Below are 19788 nucleotides of genomic sequence, written 5' to 3'. Positions count from 1 at the left end.
TGTTTAAATATAAGGAATAAGACATGACCTTGTCCTAGACAGAACCTCATACAATACAGAAAATAAACAAGCATGTATAAGAGAACATGGTGATGATTCATTACATGCAGCTACAAGTTGAGATAAAAACATGGAGGAGAGAATAAGTAATGAAAGGCCTGAATTTTGAAACTTGAAACATAATACAATTTCTATCAGAGAAGAGTGGGATTGGTTATTCAATACAGAAATAAGAAGTCAGCCAATATTCTCCCTGCAGTTAAAGGCTCTGGTTTTCAGTTCTGGGACACAGATTGATAGTTGAGCATTTCTGTGATGGGTCATATTCTTTCAATCTTCTTTTTAAGTAAATTCATGTAAGTTGAATTTTCTTAATAATTTTTTAAAGATTTTATTTATTTATTTGAGAGAGAGGGAGACAGCATGAGCAGGGAGGAGAGGAAGAGGGTGAAGGAGAAGCAGACTCCTCGTGGAGCAGGGAACCAGATGTGAGGCTCAATCCCAGGACCTGGGATCATTACCTGAGCTGAACACAGATGCTTAACTGACTGAATCACCAAGGCACCTTGAATGTTTTGTATAATTTACTCAATAGCATTAAAACAAGAAGCTTCTATTCTAATTACCTATTATTTACTTTTACACATATGAAAAAAACCTATGCTCCATAGCAAAATACATTAGCTCTGCCCATACCCACAATGGGTGGTGGGAATCGTGAGCGAGCATCACATTTTGTTGAGTTTGGGTTTAATTTTGAAGTATTTAACTCACATTGTTATTCCAATGATATCCAACAACTACAAAAGCATGAAGGATATTTTAAGAACATATATAAAGAATGTAATTAGTATGGAAATGAAAGCTGAGATAATTAAATTGGAAAGTAGTGAAATTAACAAATATTTTACATATGTATCAGATAAATCATCTGTGAGTGGCAGTAACTCAGAAGGACTGGTGGTGACTCATGCACAGGTTAACCACATGTCCTAGTTTGGGACAGGTCCAATTTACATGAGTTGTCTTTCTGACTTGGCATGTGTTCCAGAATTTTCATTTTTTAACAATGCTATTTTTTTAAATAGTTGAATTCAATGATCTGGTATAGGTTTGGGAGTTCTCCACTTTGTACTGTAAGTTTCTCCTGTGATCTCTCTTAGCGCGTGAGGGATTTAGGTTGGCGGAGCGGAGTTCTCACTTTAACTGGCGGTTAAGTTTAAAGACAAACATCAATACATTTCTTCTTTTCCCAACATTTTTCAAATTCAACGTAGCTTTAACTTAACTCTTTAAGGCATAGATGCTGGGCTCTTGCTGATAAAATGAAGCACACTCAGAAATAATTCAAATCTCTGTGGAGTGGGTAGAAGAATTTGGTGCTGCCCCCTGAGGACCCACTTCGAGCACCATCTAACTTCACCATGGTCATAGCCAGTCCCAAGTTCACTTGAACTTCCTGAGAACTTCAAGCCACCAAGATGTCAGTCTGCAAGGCTGTGGAAAATGTAGGAAATATTGGAAGTGCATATGTAAAATTTGAGTGGGAAATAGAAGCCAAGAAGTCCTGCCTTAGCAAATGAGAGAGTATTCTGTCTGTTGCCATAATGGTTGTTTCCTTGTTTTGCAGCATAAAATTATAATTTGTTTTATTTTTTATTTCATAATAAACTATTTAGGAGCAACAAATAAAAAGACACATATTTAATGAAAATTTAGTGATGATATTTCTGCTTCTCAAGAAAGTTGATAATGTAACTTTCACAAAATGTCATTATTCACTATCCACCATAGGAATTGTAACAGTATCACTGATAATATTTAAATTGGAGAACTCAAATCTACTTAAAAAGCACCTCCATGGCCTTCAAATATTATAGTGAACTTAAGATGACTCTACTGGAAAATAAGGATTTAATACATGCAGCAACAAAGGATGTATTTATATAACATTCTATGCAATGTGACTTTTTAATTAGATCAAATTACTATTCTTCTAAATTCATGTTGATCACTTTTAATTCCAACTTTCATGTGCAAGAATAAAATATAAAGTGATAACTGTTAATTTATTGGCTTGAATAACAGAAGAACTCTGGAAACAGTTTAAATGATTCTAGTTTTATACCAATGCTGTTAGACTCATCAACCAATTAATTCCTATACTGGTTCCATTTTTTTTTTCCTGTCAATTCATGGAATCAAAATACAGCTTTAAAAATTTTATTATGTTTGTATTAGGGTTTTCTAGAGAAACAGAATAAAAAAGAATGAATATATTTATCTATATATATATTCATAGATATCTATTCATCTATCTATCTATATATAGAAAGATTTTAAGAAACTCACAATTAGGAGTTCAGCATATGTAAAAAAAAAAAGTACATTCTCATTAAAAAATATTATGGTCTACATGGGGCACCTGGGTGGCTCAGTGGGTTAAGCCGCTGCCTTCGGCTCGAGTCATGATCTCAGGGTCCTGGGATTGAGTCCCACATCGGGCTCTCTGCTCAGCAGGGAGCCTGCTTCTCTCTCTCTCTGCCTGCCTCTCTCTCTCTCTGCCTGCCTCTCTGTCTACTTGTGATCTCTCTGTGTCAAATAAATAAATAAAATCTTTAAAAAAATATATTATGGTCTACAAAGATAGTCAATTGAATATGTCAACAATCTCAAATTTATTAACAAGAAAATGCAACTTTGGAAATTACATATGATTTCCTATTTTTATGAAAAATAATTTAAATAATTCCAAATCACAAATGAATATGCACTCTTCAGAAATATACTATCAATGTAGTATGAAATAGACACAAATAAGAATTTGATCAACGTATGAAAATGTGCACTAAGAAAAATTGAACTCTGAATGCTATCCTTTTACTATCCAGATAATATAAAGTAGGATTTTTTTGTTTTAATAAAATGCATATGCTACTTTTTTACTTTTGAAAGAATTTTATTTCTGAAAATAGGTTTTGAAATATAATTATTGTAAAGGTCTACAAAAGCAATAAATCCATTGTGTTGGTCAATAAATAAATATTAAAAATTATGGAATTTAATTATTTTAATACCCTTTTTACTTTTACAAATGATCCTATTTGGTTGATAAATGATACAGCCACATATTACATGAATATCTCTACCTCTAAACTAAAAATCATTAGTGCCAGACTATGCTAAATGATAAAATACATTTTTTAAAAAAGAAAAATGTCCAAGTTTTACTTCCAGTATTGTTAATTATATTCAATGTCTTATTAGCATGCTGATAATTCAGGAAATGTTTAGAAATTAATTTCAGAATAATAAGCACAAGGACTGAATTGTTGCTTGAACTTTCACTAACCATAATATATATTTTTATTGGTATTCTTAATAATAGTTCTTAATTTTTATGAAAAGATATTATGTCAGGCACTTGAAGCGCTTTACCTACTTTTACTCTAGTAATCCCATAAAGTATATACTACCTTTTTTTATAAAGACTTATATTATTTTAGAGAGAGTGCGCACATGGGAGAGAGCGAGCAGGGGGAGGGGTGGAGAGAAAGGGGGAGGGAGAAAATCTCAAGCAGAGTCCCTACTGAGGAGGGAGCCCTATACAGGGCTTGATATCTTGACTCTGAGAACATAATCTGAGCCAAAATCAAGAGTCTAATGCTAATTGACTGAGCCACCCAGGCATCCAAGTAGGCTTTTATCCACTTTTAGAGATAAAGAAATTAAGAGGCCAGCAATTCCAAGGTCACAAGCATGGGAACTTGTGATGCAGCCCAGATGTGCATTCTCCTTAGTGTTCCTTGGAAATAACATAACAGAGTGATGAGCATGAATGCAGGATTTCTTTCGCCAAAGATAAACTTATCAATGTTAGAAGAATACAAGATGGCAAATACTACGTAAGTCCTTAAACAGGAGAAAACTGTGCATAGCTTTAAAAACATCGTGGGACCAGCAGACTTAACCTGCTCTTTATCACTTTGAAAGATCTTTAACCCTAACACGTCTTTTGAAAACCAGCTTTATCTCTGAATGCAAGTGTCTCTATAACATACTGTTCAGTTTTCAGGTATGATTCCATGTGGGATGGAAAGAATTTTGAGGTGGTTTTTCCTCTGCTACCTAGACACATCTGACCTGGAAGGCTAACAAAATTTCCATGTGGGGAAAAGCATGACCAGCATTCTATGTAGAATGCTGAATTCTCACCGGACCACCTCCCATTGGGTGAAAGTAACATTTCGTTCCCTCAAACCTCAAAAAGTCACTGGTTAAAGGACACCAAAGAAAATCAGTGTATACCCGTTGAATATTTTTAAAACTCACAACGTTTTTTGATAAGTATTTTTTCCCAAGTTTTAGCATGTAGAACATCCTTTGGCAAAGCCATCAGAATGGTTCAGATTTGTACTTACCCACTTCTACAAGGCACTCCTGATTAAACTTAGATTGCATTCTTATTAGCACTCGTACAATTGAGTCCTTTGTAAAAACGTACGTTTCTATTTGCACTCTTCTTTTCTGAAGTCTTATCTCCTCTCTAGCAGCATTTACTCAATATCCCCTGAGCACTCTTTGAGCAATAATAGTACACAGAATGGGATTTGCCAAGCATGAATATTCTGTAAGGATTGCAAGGATTCTGTAGTTCACTGACTCCATTGTCTTTGAAGGCAAATTTCAGCGTTAACACTGAGTTCTGTTCTTTCTTGCAGAGCTAAGCAACAGTACTAACCACATACTTTGATGGTAATTTATATTCACTGAGGAATTATCATTCATATAGGCTCAAAGTTGCCTTACTCACTGGCATTTGTTCCTTCCCTAAACTCTCAAAATATATTGAAAGAAGGAGCCTATCCTTCAAGTTATATCAACTAGAAAGACGTCAACAAGATAAAGAGAAAACTAATTCATGGATGACTTTAATTTAAAAATAAGACAATAACTGTTAGTTTGGATTGGGATGTAGTTGAACATAAGGATTAGATTTTATTTGCCTTTGGATCCCAGTATATAACACTACATCTGGTTTGTTGAAAGAAGAAAACATGGATGATCAAACTGTGCTCATCAGGCCAAATCCTGCCATCCCTTATTTTACACAGTCCCTGCACACACTCATGCTCAGGTACGTACATAATGTCTGTGGCTACTTTCATGCTACAAAGACCTCCTGGCCTACAAAGCTAAAACAAATTATTATCTGTCTCTTTATAAAAAGATGTTTTCTAATGCCTGCATAGGAGAATGCTTGAAAAATGAAAAAAAAAATCACTAGTCATATTTTCCATGAGCGTAATTTTATATAGTTACAATGAAAACATATGGGGTGCCTGGGTGGCTCAGTCCATCAAGCATCTGCCTTCAAGCTCAGGTTGTGTTCCCAGGATCCTAGGATCAAGCCCCACATCAGACTCTCCACTCAGCAGAGACCCTACTTCTCCCTCTCCCTCTGCTGTTCCCCTTACTTGTGTTTTCCCACTCTCTCTGTCAAATAAATATAATCTTTAAAAACAAAGAGAAAGAATGAAAGCATATGCAAAATTCAGTATTTGGCTTTTCCTGCTTTTTACACTTGTAATCTGCTCACTGGAATGTTTATATAAATAGGATATTAATTATATATTCATTTATTCTTTCATACACTTGTAAAAAAATGTTAAGTGCCTAATATGTGTCTACCATTAGGCTATGCATTGGAGAGAGAAACACAAATGAGATAGATATTATATAGATAAAGTGTTTGGTGATGAGTTAGATTCTAAATCCTGAACATAAATCCCACCAACTTGTATTATATTTAAACTAAAATTGAATATCATACAGCCTACAAAAACTGTTTTAGTTTGAATTTAAATGTAATACGGGTTCTGACATGATCAGCAGTATAGTAACGAGCTCCAATGATGTTCAAGCTTAGTGATATGTAGAATCGGATGGACAGCCAGAACCTTGAGTCTACTATTCTCATGGGGCTGCTAAGGCAAAAATAAGTCCCTTAGACTCCACAACTGCCCCCCAAGTTTAAACATATATTACTGAATGAACAGAGTGCAGTAACTGATGTGAGTGAGGAAAGTTGCACCCCATTGCCTCTCCAGTGCATGGGTCTGTTCAAGTCCATTGGAATAAGCACATGTTCTTGAGATCACAAAGCTTATTATTTCTAGGAATTTCAGCATGCTAAGAATGCCAGTGCCCCTAGCATCTATACAGATTCCAAACCATTTCCCCTAATCGGATGATAGGAAAAATTTTCTGTCAGGCTGTCTTGCACAAGTTTAGTCCTGGCATTCCAAAAGACAGCTGCCTTTCTTTCTTTGACAGATGTGAAGAAGCCACGGGTCAGTTCCACCTTTGCTCAGAAACAAGGAAGTGGCAACAGAAACAGCACTTTGCATCTGGGGAAGAGTCTTGTGTTATGTATCTCTTGTAGCAGTTGTGGGAAGCATCACAAGAAAAGAAAAATGATGAGGAAGAAAAAGCATACAGGAAAAGAATAAGATCATATTCCTTTTGGCTGAGATCATGCATGAGTGAAGAGAGGGAAGAGAGGATTGTAGAGAGGCTACCCTTGGATCAGGCTGTTAAGTGGAAGCTCCTGAAAGACCCATTGTCCTATCTCAAGCAGTATGACACCCATTTCCTTAACTTTGTGCTGGTTTCTCCAGTCAGCGGCACCCACTCTTAAGGCTACGTCCAACAGGGCAAAGTATGCAGCAACAGTGACACACACTACTCAGCTTACATTTTCTCTTGTTATGAAATATACACTTGGGAATTTATGGGAAGTCTACACTATGTCAGGAGAGTCCAGACCCCCTCTGTAGCATCTATAGCATCTTTTTTCTGCCCTAAGCTACTATTCCTTTTCATGCCCCTGACTGTGGCTGGGACTACCAATGATGCCAATAAGATGACCATTCCCTACTCAGTTATACCCGTAAGTCTCTCAAAGTTGTTATGACCCTTCTGTTAGCTCTACATTTACCCACGTGCTTCTTCAGTGAGAGGGAAGAAAAGGAGTTTAGAATTTCACTTCCATGTGCTGCCTGAGTTACACAGATCAGCTCTGAAAGAGCCAGCTGTGAGTGCAAAAAATATAGATAATCAAAATTCAATTTAACATTCTCTCGGTTGGCTAACCACAACAAGAATCTCAAACTTGGTACCCTAAATTTAAAATAATCAAACTTCAAGATTCAACTGTAGAATTTTATTTAATTGCTCCCTGGGATGTGTGCAGATGATACACACTTATACTTCTTCCCCCAGATTGCCTCTCTTACCTATCTTTAAACTCTCATTAATAATAACAACTATGATTTATCAAGTGCTTATTATGTTAAGGATACTATTCTAAGGGTTTTACATGTATTAACTCAGTCCTCAGAGGATGGTCCTCTCATCATTCCCATTCTACCTTTTATGGCATGTAATTTACAGAGAGATTAAGTCAACTGCTCAAGGTCACACAGCTAGTAAGTAGCAGGGCTGTGTAAATCCAGGTAGGGTAGTTCTGGAGAGCCTAAGCTTTTAATGATTAAGCTCCTTTGTTAACCCCTGGGCTCATTATACAGCAGGAATCTTCATTACTGTGTCATTATTTCATTGAGAAAGCAATGTTTTCATGGTGTTGCTAGAACACACGTAGCAAAAATCTTACCACTGTCCACATTTTCATAAAGTACCATGACACTATGGAGCAACCAAATGCCAGTGAGTCCATCGTGAGTTATAAATGCCCTGCATCTCTCTTGTACTTTCATTGTACCAGGCAAAGATTGATTTGCACTATATTTGGGCAGCAGAATAAAATAGATACATAAAAGGATCATGGAGCCCTGAGTTTTTAAGCTAATGAATGTGAGTGAAGTAAGATGTGAGAAGATAACTAAAGATGGAGAAATTCTATGAGTTGACTTGTATTGTCTGATGCTTCCAGGAACTCTACCTCTCTTCTGTCTTACCATACAAATTATGTGATAATAACCTCCATACAACTATTTTGTAAAATTCAGCTTATTTTTTCATTGATGCTTTCATGACATTAATACATATGCCCTAATTGTGGAGTAATTGTCATATGTTTTATATACACGTATTATCATATCTCAAGCAAAACAAATTTGCAATGGGAAACTCCATTTACCTTGTTTCTGCCTCCATTTACCTTGAAATTGTCATTAATATATCTCTCAGTATAGCATCTGATCTGAAGAGAAAGCAAAAACAAGCAACCCTGTGTTCTTTTTAGAGTCCCTAGTAGTTAATCATATTCTGATGCAAATCTACTGGAGAATTTTCAAATGCCAAGTCAAGCATGACTGGACATCAAAGATTACAAACCTTGGGGGGAAATCCATATTAACATGGAAGAGTGGAAGTCATTCATATTATTTTAGCATTCTAGAACACTCATCTGACTTAAAGAATTTTTTTTCTTTGAAAGGAAAGATGAATGGGCATATATCACTTTGGGCAGAATTCTCCAGAAACTATAACCTACAAGTACTGCATTTATCTGAAACTCTGTATTTTATTTTAAAGGTCGTGGCTGTATAATTCTGACTTTAGCAAGCAGAAATATTTTTCAAAAATGTGGCCTAATTTTATTGTTCATCTTTAAATATTCATTTCATATTTGATGGACTAGAAATTTGAAATTCAAATGACCGCCTTTCCCTTTGTTCTTAGCAAAATTATCTAAGAGTAAGAGTGCAGTTCATTTATAACCAAATGCAAATAAAATAAACTTCATAATTCAGCAAGAGCTAATTAAAATTATTTGAAAGCTTGTGCTTACAGGTGAGTAAACTGTAAATTCTAGTTGCATAACTCAGATTCTTTAGGAGTGTTTTTAAGGAAATTATTTACCTCCTACATCATTGAATCAGAAAGCTGAAAGGGACCTCCTACAAAACCCTCATATTACTGATGAGTTCTGGAGAGTTTCCTCAGCAAGTACAAGGGCACTTTCCAAAATGTTACAGAGTTAGGAATCACATCGAGGTCTACTGTCTTCAAGTCCTTTGCACTTTCTAAGAAACACTTGGCCAAGCATACTATATACTGAGTACATCTTTCTAGATCTCATGTCCAAGATCTAGTCAGGGTATGTTGTCTCAAACCCAAGATGAGGGTTGCAGGTGACAGTGGGTTACTGTAGGATCACTGATTTTTAATAGGACATAGTATTCATGGGAATCTCCCTTTCCAGAAGATCTAAGCAGAGGTCAGTGAGAAAGTCTAATTATTCTAAAAACAAACAAACAAACAAACAAACAAAGCATCATGCTTTTTCTCCAGATGGCACTTGTAGGTGTTAATATGAAGCACATTTGATATGAAATCTCTTAACATAATATATATTTATTGAAGATGATGGTCAGGCTGGAAGCCTGACATAACCTACTCTTGTTCTTCTTTTTCTTCACTTGTATATCAGTTCCTTAGAGCTGCTATAACAAAACACCACAAACTGAGTAACCTAAAAGATAAATTTATTCTCCCACAATTCTAGAAATCTGAAGCCAAGGTGTCGGTAAGCTCATGTTTTCTGTGAAAGCTCTGAGGGGGAATCTGTTCCACGCTGCTTTCTTAGCTACCTCTGGTGGTCGCTGGCAGTCCTTGAGGTAAGTTGGCTTATAGTGCCACCACGTCAACTTTTCTGTTTGCACAGGGACTCCTTCCCTGTGTTTATGTATGTTTATGTGGCTCTAAGTTTTCCTTTCCTTATGAGGATCCAGCCATTGGATTTAGGGCCTACCCTAATCCAGTGTAATCTCATTTTTACTTAATTGTATCTGAAAAGTTCCTGTTTCCAAATAAAGGGGCATCAATAGTGCTGGAGATTAGAGCTTCAACACATCTCTGAGGATGGAATTTAACCCACCAGAGCTCCCAAATTATTATTTTAATAAATGAAGCACTGTTATAGGAGATAGGATGGATTTTTGGATGACTGTTTTCTGTGAATGAATCATGTTTGGCCAACTCACGAAAAACAAAAATAGAATATCTGGATCTGATACAAAACCCTATTTGGTATGGGAATTTTTTAAAACTTAGAAATGAGGCACCATCCTTAATGCATCAGACCATTCGTGACAAGTGCAGACAATAGATAACAGCTCCAGATAAGTGGGTCTTTCCATCACCCTTATTACAATTCATTGGAACAGTTACTTCTGAATTTTGTATTTTAAATATTTACTTATTAGAGAATTTTAAACTAATCATAGCCTCTTTTTTTATCTACTTATCTAAAAGGGACACTGAGACACACCCCCACCCCTGCTATATAGGTTTCCTGGGCAGAGGCATTCCAAGATGTCAGAAACAAATCAATATCTCCTCATATTCTAGAAGATTTAATAATTTCACTCAATAGCAGGTACCAACATAAGGTGCATATGACACGAGCTATGGGATACACCTGGAGTGCGATGCTCAATTCATCCTCTAATTCCTGTTCTAAAATTCTGCTTATCTTTTTCACTTTTTTATGAGTGATTTGTCATCACATATGGATATATATATATATATATATATATATATATATATATAAAATAAATGGAAAATTCTTTAAGAAACTTGATCTCTTGATAAACTTTATAGCAATTAGTATAACATCTTGCACATAACAGAGATTGAACTAATACTTACAGGATGAATAAATATATGAGTTTTTAAGCCCAATTGATTGTGCATGAACCAAACTGTGTTTGAATTTCATAAAACACCAACAAGATAAACAAATTTTTCACGTGCTAATACATGTGATCAAGGCATTGCTCCATGAGTTGGTTTCACATATCATGCACAAATAAATTTTATCAAATTTAGTAACATGTTATTTGGCAAAAATAATATGTTGAGTAATAATTATACCTTGTCTTCTCACAATGGGTTATTCTTAAACTATGTATAAAGAACAAAATTATTTTTAGTTTATGATTTTAAATTATAGGGAAAATAAAAAAACACTGAAAATAATGTGTATATAGATCTGGCAAGCTGATTTATTTGACTAAGTGTATAAAACTCCAATAATAGCAACCAATAACTAATATGGCAGTATCACAACTTATCAAATTAAATTATGACTAGTTAAAAAAAGGTTCATTGTAAAGCTTCCACTTAAAACATATTTGGGGGAAATGCCTATTTCTTGACAAAATTTAAAGCGGACAAAAATCCTTAAAAAAAAAAATGACCATAGGAAAAGAAAAAACGAGCATGGAAATCAAAATAGAATTGCATATATCAGAAATTTTCTGATAATTTTTAAAAATATATCTTTGGCTCATAACAGTTGTAAGTCTGGACCTATAAAGAATTACCAGGAAATTGAAACTACACATTGATCTTCCAAGTTTGGAGGCCTGGTACCAGCTCTGTGGGCTCTTCAGATCCCTGACAGGTCCAGGTGTACAATCTTCCCATAGGTAGACTCCTGTTTCCCAAGCTTTTCCACAAAGAGTTTGAGGTAAAAACAATGTATATATACTTGATTTTATCACTGTGGGGACTTTTTGTTTGTTTGTTTTTGGTTTTGGGGGGGTTTTGTTTGTTTTTATTTTTTGGGGTTTTTTGGGGGGGTTTGTTTGGTTTTGTTTTTTGGGTTTTTTGTTTGTTTGTTTTTTGGTTTGCTTTAGTTTTTGTTTTCTCTTAAGTTGGTTTGAGCACTTAGGCTGAATGACTCTTTGTTCTTAAGTCTTTAATACATTTCCCTTTGGAGGGTATCATTCTGCTCTCAAAGTAAAAATGGAATTAAGCTATCCCAAGATATTTTGTGTACCTTTCCTCTCTATTATAATTGTCTACATTCTCATCTACTCATTCCAACCTTTCTTCTCCATACAGTCTTCCACACCACACATGTCCACACTCTACAGTTTTAAAGATAAATGTTGTCTTACTTGCCACATATCCTTATTACCAAGGACAACTCCTCAAAACAGGTGTTCAATTACATTTAGGTACCTTTCTCCCTTTGTAAGCTATGGGAACAATAGAGTGAGTGCAGGTATCCTAGTACAAGATGGTTCACTTTCATAGTATCAGTGGTAAGCAATTTATGTGAACATTACTTTTCTTTTCACTTCTCTCTTTTATCTTTCTTTTCTTCTGTAAATCATGCTTTCCCCTGCTCTAAAAATATATGACTCCCTTTCTTTCCTTTTGCTGATCTTCTTCCATAAATTTTTAGACAAACTCATTACCTATCTAAATTTTAAAAATAGATCCCAAAAGTCAGGAAGAAAATGAGGATTTCTAAGACCCCAAACCAAATCTTAGAGTTATCAAGTGATTAATTTTCAACTAGTTCAATTAATTTGAATACTGAGAATGTTTGCTAAAAAATACTCATTTTTAGAATTTCAAAGACATATAAACATATAATATATCTAATTATATATATATATGTATATATAATATATCTAATTATTCCTTCAAAGAAGTATGCTCTCTATATCAACATACCTTGTGAAGTCTACATAAACATAATATTATGTCTTTAAACTTAGTAATCAGGACTGCAGAATTTGACTGGAAGCCCTACGTTTCCAGCCACCAAATTTTAACAAGATTCTCTCCTTAACAGAACTATGTCCTGCTCTCAGCAGAGTCAGAGATAATGGAATTGCTCATTAAAAATAATGAGATGCCTTTGTAATGAGTTCTGATCTATAGCTTCTGTCTGTGAAATATCTTCTTTTCAATAAAAAAAAATAATTAGATCCCACGGAGGTCTCACCTTGGGATATACAAGGTAACCTCAAAACCACAGTTAATTATGTCAACTGCATACTTTAAGAACAATCTTACCAAAAAGCAGAGTCACTAGGAAAAGAAGCTACTTTTGATAATGAAGTGGACCTGGAAGAGAAAAACAGATAGAAAACAACCAAGAGGACACTGTCACTGTTTTGCTTCCATGAGCCATCATACTTTTTTCCTAAAGAATTTACTCTGGCAGAAAACGGAGCACTAGTCAGTAAAAGGTTAATCTCATTTCTCAACTCATCAGACACTTGCACTCTTCAAACTTCTAAACACACTTTTCTTGCCTTAACTGCCTCTTTCATGCTGTGAAAATGGAACATAATCTTTTACTGAAGCCATACAGAAGTTTAGCAGGCAATTTCTTTAAACACCATGCAGTTTTTTTCAAGGGCTAGTGCAGTATAGCAGTAACTAACTTTCCTATTATTTCCAACCATACTGGTTGCCTATACCATCCAACATCTTGTTCTTTGTTTGAACCCTCCATTTCCGAAGTCATTAATGGCAAGTAATAACAATCACAATAATAGCTACTATGTAAGTATTGATTATGTCCCAGTAATGGTATACCTTTACCATACATTATATCTTATTCAGTCTTTACAAAAACCCTATGTGGTAGGTATTATTGTTCCTGTTTTGTGTATGACGCACTAAGGGTTCAAGAATATTAATGACTTATCTAAGCTTTAACACCAAGTTAGTGACTAGAGGACGGCTCAAAGAGTGGAGAAGCTGGGAAAAAAAAGGAACCAAAATTAACATTAATTTCTGAATTCCACATCCATTCCTTAAAAAATAGGACTCCTACAAATATCCCCTCCCCTTAATTTAAGATGTTTTGACTTATGAACTTATTCAAGGACTCACCCAGTCACCCCAATCCATATGCTCCTCCCTCTGTCTGACTTGGCCAGGTAGGTTCAGGGCCTCCATAACCCAGTTCCCAGAAGTGCAGTGCTGCCATATCACCCAAATATTTTCAAGGGGAAAATTCATTTTCTTATGTGAAATATCCTGATTTTGAAAATATTGGTCAAATTTTCCAAAAGCACATGTACAGATCAGACCTGGCCAGAGATTGTCAATTTATGTCATCTGCTTTAAATTCTGCTACAACACTTTAGGACTGAAGGAATTCTGAACTGTCCTCTTTAGTTTGGGCTCCTGGCTCTCACAGACTGTTTTCATCACTTTACAGAATTTATCTCCGTTCTTTGCTTCCTTCTTCATTTTTAAGTGGTTACAAATCCTTCTCAGAGGCAGGTAGGTTCTCCTTCTTTCTAAACCTTAGCACTGAATATTCAAGACAATAAAAGGAGTCAAATGTTATATAACTGGGTGAGTCATTTAACCTCATGTAGCTCATCAGTAATCTAGTTAGGCTGCTTACCCTCCTGGGGACCCAAGCATGCACAGGAACATTTAGAATCTTTTATCAAATACAGTTTACTTGTATGTAGAAAAGTGGTACATCTTTGTTGGAATGACAATTGGGATGGTAAGGGTTGGAGAAAATGGGCCAGATCAGAATCATTTATTTATTTTTTATTAATTCCCTAAAAAATATTTGAGAGGTGAATACTGGTTGTTCCACAGTGAGGCTGAACAACAGTGAGAAGACGTACTATGTCACTACTAATAACATCAACCAGACATGGGAAGTAGACTTGGAAGTCTGTGGATTCCCCAGGAGATTTAGTGTGTTTCTAGCGGACTATTTCATGAGAAGAAAAGTAACAGTATTCACTATACAGAAAAGCTGGTGTGGGATTCCCACAGAGAATGTTCTTTTAAATCTCAAGCATTTTATTTAGTCCACAGAGGTCTGAAGACTTTGGATACATCCCTATATGCACACCCAAACCGCCCCCCCCCACTGGCCCAACCACAGAGAATCCCCTTGGCTTCAGGCCGTACCAGGCTGTATCTGGCTTTAAGGTTAGGATAGAAGTAAAGAAAGGCTCTGTCTTATTGAAGCATTGTTGACAATCTGTTGTCAGCATGAGTCCCTTTTGGAGGACTCGACAGATGCTTGGAAACAATGTTTTGACAAAATGACCTTTTGGATGGCCAGTGAACTCGTTTTCCTTTTTCCCTTTCCCTCTCAAGTTTACACCCCTGCTATTAGTAAGTGTATTAGTTTTCCAGAGGTTCTGTAATAGATTATCACAAGCTTGGTGACTTAAAAGCAATAGAAATGTATTCTGTCACAGTTTTGGAGGGCAGAAGTCTCAAAGCAAGGTGTCCACAGGGCCAGCTTCCTCCGAAGGCTCTAGGGAGACTCTGGTCCTTGGCTCTTTCAGTTTCTGGTAGTGCCAGGTGTTCCTTAGCTTATGACTATATCACTCCAGTCTCTGCCTCTGACTTCATATGACCGTCTCTTGTATGTCTTCTGTTCTGTCCCTTATAAGAGCATTTTGCATTGGATTTAGGATGCATCACATAATCTAGGATGATCTCATCTCAAAGTCCCTAAATAGAGCATTTGCAAAGACCCTTTTTCCAAATAAGGTTGTATTCACAGGCTCCAAAATCTGGAAATATCTTTTGGGAGGTCATCATTCAAACCATCACTTGTACAGAATGCACACACGCTCGCACACACACACACACACACACACACACAAACACTTCTAACGAGAGAGATGAGGGAAAACACCCACAGGCAGGAGCCTCGACTCTGGATCAGTAACACAGAGGTTCCCTCCTTGTATTTTGTATTCACGAAATTTCTGAGTACAATGGATTTAGGCTGAATCTGGAAACTGTAATTCCCCTCTACATCCTAAACATCTCTGAGAAGGTGGGTCCTGCTTAAGAATCTCAAAATAATTAAATTTTCGAATGCTTACTTTGGAAAAATGGATCAGGAAAGAGTATACTTGGGTAAAATGCACTTGGCATTTGTAGAACATAAAATCTGACAGGCATCATCAATTAGACATCCACTATAGCACACCTTCAGATAGGTGTTTTGCAAATAAAAGTCAACCCAACTAAGAAAGCTGAAATATGTGCAGGGCATGTGGTTTAAATGATTAAATGAATCTAATGCACCTGCTACTTAGACAATCTCTGCTCATCAACTTGGTCCCCAAACACATTCTATGGGACTAATTTAATGCCAGCTACTGAGAATAAAGCAAAATCCTATTTTTTGCAATGGAAATTACCTTCTCAACTAAGGCAACTAAGAAGATGGAGAAAGCCCATGTGCTTTAACTAAATCTCTATGGGACTTCTTACAATATGTCTCTAGAAACTGCATTTGCCTTTGTGCTCACATGCCTGCCTACTCAGTGAGGTAGAAATTACACACTTAGTCTGGGCCAATCTTGACAAAACTGGATGCTTTCTCCAAAAATTCACTTAAAATCTTAAACCTATAGCTTTCAAGTAGTTTCCCATGCAGGGGAATCTCCCAGCACTCCTCCTTCCTTCCTTCCCACTTTGGAATTCTGTAAGCATTATTGGAGATGTGTCCTCTAGTCTTGTTTCACTTTCCCAGTCTCATCTATCAGCATGTCTTTGGCATCCCTTGTTCTCCCCGACCATGTTTGTTCACAGATGTCCAAATTCTTCCCTAATAAGCATGCTTCCTGGATTATAATCACCTACCAGCTGTAGACCAGAAGCACCTCAGACACCATCCCATATTTACTATCTGTATCTTAACCGTAAGCATATTAAAGTGTAAATGCACTCTCGAACTCACACTTGCTTACTAAGTTATGACATTTACTTTGTTCTAGCCTCCCAGCAAGCATGTTTCCTTGTTTACAACTCTACTTCTTCATCTTCTATTTGTGTAGAGCAATGGATTTTTTTTTTTTTTTAGAGCAATGGGTTTTAAAACTAGCTTCTCATCACTTGAGGAATTGTGGTTGTTGATTTTCTTTATTGTCATCAGAAAAGCTCCACCCCTCAGGGACCTTAATTTCATTTGTCTGGGATGGAGCTCAGGCATGGTCTTTCTCTTTTTATTGTTGTTTAACTTTCAGGAGGAAATTCTAATATACAACCACATTTGAAAACACTGTCAACACAGGATAGTGATTTAATGTGGTTCCTGAGTAAGCAGCATCAGCATCACCCAAACTTGCTGAAAATGCAAATTCTTTGCCTCTATCCCAGGTTTTCTGAACCAGAAATTCTGGAGGTAGGCCCAACAAGCTGTGTTTGACAAGCCCTCCGAGTGATTATGATGAGGTTTGAAGTTTGAGAAACACTGCCATCAAGTATCTCTTGCCATTTATTCAAAGTTCTCAAGGTTCTTTGGAAGGCACAGAAATTAATAAAGTCTGAACTTTACCATGGTATAACAAAAATTTACCTGGAGGAAACACCTTAATGCTAGACAAATGCAAACAAGACACATACTTTCAGAGCCTTATAATTCTAATCAGAATGTGACTAAATACAAGCAAAGTGGATGTGAATAGAAAAAAAAAAACAAAAACAAACCAACAAACAAAAAAACAAGAAAACAAACCAACTTGTTACTCCCAAGTGGAAAGATTTCTGTGGAAAGAGGAAATTTCTACAGGTAAAACAGCATAAACAATAGAGGGAAACGGGCAGTAAGCAACTAGGTTGATTTATGAGGAGATGGGAGCAAAAAAATCAACAGGTGGTAGTCAGACTATGGAGGACATTAAATGTCACTCTAAGTCATTAAGGTGTTTCTAAAAATACACCAGAAAAAAATATCTAATGTATGAGTTGCTGTTAGCTCAATAAAGGGGAGGAAGGTAACAGAGACATTTTCAGGCACTGAAAAGAGCGTGTTCAAAGGCCCTGAGACAGGAAAGACCATGGTATCTTCAATAGAATCTCAAATCGGAGATCATGAAGCACTCATTTAAATTCAAGGTCTTAGTGCTCATCTGGGATGAGCTGATTTTGCAGAGGACAGATTGATAGGAATTGTGACCTTGAAACTGCAATTTAATTCTAAGAGACTCCCTTCCTGTTTATAAGTAATACAATTCACCCCACTATTAAGGCCTCCTTTATTTCTCATTCATCTTTCTAATTTCTTTATTTTAATGTAAACTAAGAGGATGCTCTGAATAACTAAAAAGTTCAAAGTAGGGAAATTTTTGTGATACAACACAATCTTGAAGGTTGCTATAGTAATGAAGTGTGGAAAAACAAATTTAATGGTGGTCACATGGCCATTCTTCACTTGTAACTATAGCTTCCTTCGTGGAGGGCTACCATTTAATATCACATCGTGGGGTGATTCCCAACATCATAAAATAAAATGTAGTGGGCACTTGATGCCTTTTTGATGCTTCACAGCCCTCTTTGCCATTTTAAGTTACAGAACTCCAAATTTTCCGTACCCAACAGTCCTGACAACACACCCCATCTACTAAAACCCTCTTTCCAGATCTCAGATTATGTGACCATAGATGGCACTTCAAGATCAGAGCATGGAGGGATGCATGGATGGGTAAGTCAGTTAAGCAGCTGCCTTGAGCTCAGGTCATGATCCCAGGGTCCTGGGATTGAGTCCCACATCCAGCTCCTTGCTCGGTGGGGAGCCTGCTTCTCTCTCTCCCTCTGCCTGCCACTCTGCCTGCTTGTGCTCTCCATCTCTCTGTTAAATAAGTAAATAAAATCTTAAAAAAAAAAAAGATTAGAGCATGGAACTCAGGTATCAACAATCAGAATGCCATACTTCCTTGCTCACAGGGGCTTATTCTGAATGGCCTGAAAACACCAGATTGTGGAACATGATTATTTTAATAGCTTATTAGATTGCTTATTCTGATTTTTTTCTGAAAAAGAAAAAATAACTTGGCCAAGAACATTTGGCAGAACTTGTCCTGCTATCATAACACTCTATACATAGCTATTTAAATAGAATGATATTGGTTAAGCCATAGTCATAGAAATCAATGGAATAGCAAAGAGAATCCAGAAATAGAATCAGACATGTGGGATTTATACATCTAAGAATATCATTGAAAAATCAGTAAGGAAAACAAAACTAGTTTTAGAAAATGAAGGATTTCAAAATAATGTTGGAAATTGTGGCTACTTGGGAAAATTAGAGTAAGAACCCTATTATATAGCAGTCTAAAATTAAATTCTGGATGGTCTAAAATACTAAATGGAAAATCTTATAAAATAGTTTCTTTTAAATTATTGCTACATAGTATAATCACCTGGTGATCTTTAAAAAATGAAAATTCCAGGATCCTTTACATTATCAATTAAGTATGTGTGAGGGTGTGATCTACGCATTAGTGGATTTAGAGCTTCTCTGGTTTCTAATGTGTAGCCAAGTTTGAGAACCATTACTGGTTAATCAAGAAATGTGCTCCTGATCTTTCTAGCAGTCAAAGGAAAGAATAAGTTAATAGCAACTGACACAATTTCATTAAAAAAAAAAAAAAAGGCCAAGGGGTGCCTGGCTGACTCAGTCAGTAGAGCATGTGACTCTTAATCTCGGGGTTGTAAATTCAAGCCCCAGCGTGGGTATAGAAATAACTTAAAAATAAAATCTAAAAGCAAAACAAAACAAAACAAAACAAAAAAAGCCAAATGTTCAGGAGGTTTACCTGTTTTCTTGGTGCTGAAAAATAGGGAGAAATGTCATCACTTAAAAACTTCAAAAATTACTAGTGCATCCTATAAATCTATTAGATTGACAGTGGCAATATAAAACTAATGTCTTTGCTAGGTATGCTTTTCCACCCTTAAAACTAGCTAAAAGGGGCGCCTGGGTGGCTCAGTGGGTTAGCCGCTGCCTTCGGCTCAGGTCATGATCTCAGGGTCCTGGATCGAGTCCCGCATCGGGCTCTCTGCTCAGCAGGGAGCCTGCTTCCTCCTCTCTCTCTCTCTGCCTGCCTCTCTGTCTACTTGTGATCTCTGTCTGTCAAATAAATAAATAAAATCTTTAAAAAAAAAAAAACTAGCTAAAAGGATCTTAATGGGTTGACCATAGAGTGCTCAGGACCAGGCTCGTACAGA

At 36.3% G+C, this 19788-nt stretch overlaps 1 protein-coding gene and 1 pseudogene across 1 annotated transcript in view; both read right to left on the bottom strand.

The window, feature by feature from the left end:
• LOC125094931 (nucleophosmin-like) overlaps nt 1-1426 on the bottom strand; it is a 96198-nt pseudogene extending 94772 nt beyond the window's left edge.
• The window catches only part of DPP10 (dipeptidyl peptidase like 10), a 1393698-nt gene that overhangs the window by 1141726 nt on the left and 232184 nt on the right, over nt 1-19788 (bottom strand). The window lies entirely within an intron of this gene.

Source organism: Lutra lutra, chromosome 3 (genome assembly GCF_902655055.1).
Source record: "Lutra lutra chromosome 3, mLutLut1.2, whole genome shotgun sequence".
Lineage (NCBI taxonomy): Eukaryota > Metazoa > Chordata > Mammalia > Carnivora > Mustelidae > Lutra > Lutra lutra.
Note: the sequence above shows the minus strand (reverse complement) of the source record. Positions and strands in the feature narration are given on the sequence as shown.